This window comes from Notothenia rossii (assembly GCF_949606895.1).
Source record: "Notothenia rossii genome assembly, chromosome: 5".
In the NCBI taxonomy this organism is placed as follows: Eukaryota; Metazoa; Chordata; class Actinopteri; order Perciformes; family Nototheniidae; genus Notothenia; species Notothenia rossii.
In genome coordinates this window covers 93,600,062-93,603,084 of record NC_136903.1, presented here as the reverse complement: position 1 = coordinate 93,603,084, position 3,023 = coordinate 93,600,062, and the positions used below count along the sequence as shown (strand labels likewise).

The window sequence follows — 3,023 nt, the reverse complement described above, 5'->3', positions numbered from 1 at the left end:
TTTACTCTACCCAATGATATGCATTCAATGTAACCGCCTATAATGTATTACCATGTGCTGTATGCTTAGGCTGAATGTTTGTAATTTCTTGGTTATTTCTTCCGATGTATGTGTGTGAATGTTGTTTGTATGTTGTACTTGTTTGTTATTTGTTTTCTTGGGACCCCCTTGAAAACGAGGTGATTCACCTCAAGGGGTTTATCCTAATAAAGAAATTTGAATATTTGAATATAGGCAGACACTCTGAAGCTGTCAGGGAGATGAAGACGAAGGAGGAAGAGCTAAATGTGGGGGTGGATCCAATCAATGGGAACTCCAGTTATTCTCAGAGTGATTTCCCTCTTCATCCTGTAGGTCTTCCTCATGTGAAGCAGAATACTCCTTACCTTCCTCTCCCTGCTGTTCATCTCTAAAGATTCCTTCATCACGTCCTAGCTCTCTGAGTCCTCCGCTCCATAAACACATGGCTCTGGTGGTTAGTGTTAGTGTGTGTGTGTGTGTGTGTGTGTGTGTGTGTGTGTGTGTGTGTGTGTGTCTGTGTGTGTGTGTGTGTTTGTGTGTGCGTGTGTGTGTGTGTGTGTGTTTGTGTGCGTGTGGCTTCGCTGTTCATTGTGTGTCCTCTCACAGACTTGATGCAGGCTGGTGAGAGAAAGGGAAAGGAGAAGGGTTAGAGTATTGAAGGTGGATGTTTGACCAGATGCTCTCAGAGGGAGGTGAAGAAGAGGGAGGTGAAGAAGAGGAAGAGGAAGAGGAGGAATCTGGTTCTAAAGGAGCAGGGGGTGATTGTGATGCTAACAGCTTCATTCATATTAACAGCTGTCTCAGGAGAGGCTTTGTTTCATTCAGAAAGTACAACAGCTGCTGCCACGTCACACAGATGTTCAGCTCTTCACGTATATTCAGAGAGGGCAAAAGTACACACATCCTTTCCTCAAGTAAAGTACAGATACTCGTGTTTAAAAATACTCTGGTGAAAGTAGAAGTCCGGACTAAACCTCTTTTCTCAAGTAAAAGTAAAGAAGTACGGGCTTTGAAATGTACTTCAGTAAAAAGTACCCATAACTTGGTGTCCTTGGGCCAGACACTTCCCCCTGATGTTCTGTATTCACTGTGATCCCAAACCTCCGGGGGGTCTTTCATCTCCGTCAAAGAAAGGCAAGAAAGGTAAAGGTGAGATTCAGGGGCAAAATGGTCCTGAACAGAGACATGATCAATAAGAACGTTTTCAATGAAAAGGGTCCCTGTTCAGATCCCTGTTCCTCCTGCACTTCTATTCAACCGTTTTTGGACCTGACACTAAAACGAGTTGGGGTCATATAAAGAAACGTCATCTTTGAGGCTTCAACACCGTTTGAAGCCTCAATGCAATGATGATGAAGCTGCTGTGAAATATAAGTATTAATTATTGCAGAATTATTGCGATAAATGAAATAAGTATCGCTTTAAGAGCATGTTATGTTGGACTGGCTTCCTCTGAGAGTGAAGCTGTGGGGATGAAACTATAACAAGTGCTTTTACTTTGATATTTCAGTATAAAACTATTGCTGCTTTAAGCACGGTGACAGGAAGTGATTGATATTAATCTGTGCAGGAAAGTGGTGTAAAGTGTGTTCTCCAGATCTAAGAGACTCGGACACACTTCATCTGTCCAACAGAGGCTTCTGTGAAACAACAACACAGATAATGAGAGAGAGAGTGGGCAGATGGGGGAGAGAACATGTTATTACATAACTCTGAGCTATCTGCAGCTCTGGCTCCAAGTGTGCAGTGGCGGAGCCAGGACATGTTCACTGGGGTGGCCAGGACATGTTCAGTGGGGTGGCCAGGACATGTTCAGTGGGGTGGCCAGGATGGAACCAGTGATAATTTTGGGGTGGCATTGAAATCACTATTATATGAACATAAAAATACATCTCACTAGAAAATAAGGGGTTATTTAGGGCACCTACAACACACCTCTACATTATTTGGGATTACGTGGTGGAATAGATCAAATAATATTCAGTATTATCTAACTATTTTTTTTTCGTATTCCCGCAGGCGAAGTATCAACGAAGCTTACTTTCTACAAATGCAATGCAATATACAGACTGTTTAGCTTATGGTGATCAGCAGCCCTGTGAGCTCATTCTCTCGTTGTATTATCAGGAATACAGAGACACACACATATCATTTAAATAAGAGTTTTTTAATTCAATTATTGGTTAAGAATAAACATCTTAAAGTAAATAACAACACACAATAGCCCTTAACCCTGTAAGGCCCCCGGTTGTAATTTTACAACATTACTTGAAGCTATCCTAAAAAGTCAGTAAATGTTTTGTTTTTTTAAGAGACATAGTCAAACGGTCCTTTAGTTCAGCCTCACAATGCTATTGGGTAGTACATGTGTTAAAGGTCCTGCCCTCTGGAGCATATACTCACACCAGGGGCACCGCCAGGGATTTTGGGCCCCATGAAAAGATATCACATTGGGCCCCACCACCAGGCCCAGGCCCCACCAACCAAGCACACTTGCTGTAACCACACCTCCAGAACCCAACCCACTCATTAGTGCTTTAAATAACTCTGTACAGACTTGCATCTATCTTGTAGTCCAATACTAACTGCACAATATTTACTAGAATTCACTATTTGATATAACACTAACATTCCTGACAATAGATCTCAATAACTATCTTTTATGGTGTAAATGCCTTTTTAATAATAACGTTTTTGAATGGAACATTCTCAACATCAATGCATAAAGCCAAATAAATATAACTTATTATGGTGAAAAATACTGTGTTTGAAATGTGTAATTGAAATTACATATATATAGATACAGTTGCAAGAAAAAGTTTGTGAACCCTTGGAATTACTTGGATTTTTCCATAAGTTGGTCATAAAATGGAGGAAGCCACTGCTGTCCAGAAAAAACATTGCTGCACGTTTGAAGTTTGCAAAAGAGCACCTGGATGTTCCACAGCACTACTGGCTAAATATTCTGTGGACAGATGAAACCAAAGTTGAGTTGTTTGGAA

The 3,023-nt window shown here is 41.1% G+C and overlaps 1 long non-coding RNA gene across 1 annotated transcript in view; it reads right to left on the bottom strand.

The window, feature by feature from the left end:
* Positions 1-565: 565 nt before the first annotated feature.
* Positions 566-3,023, bottom strand: part of LOC307040752 — a 3,614-nt gene continuing 1,156 nt past the window's right edge. The window contains exon 3 of the long non-coding RNA XR_013808593.1: positions 566-639. This is a non-coding gene — a long non-coding RNA (uncharacterized lncRNA). The remainder of the gene's footprint in view (positions 640-3,023) is intronic.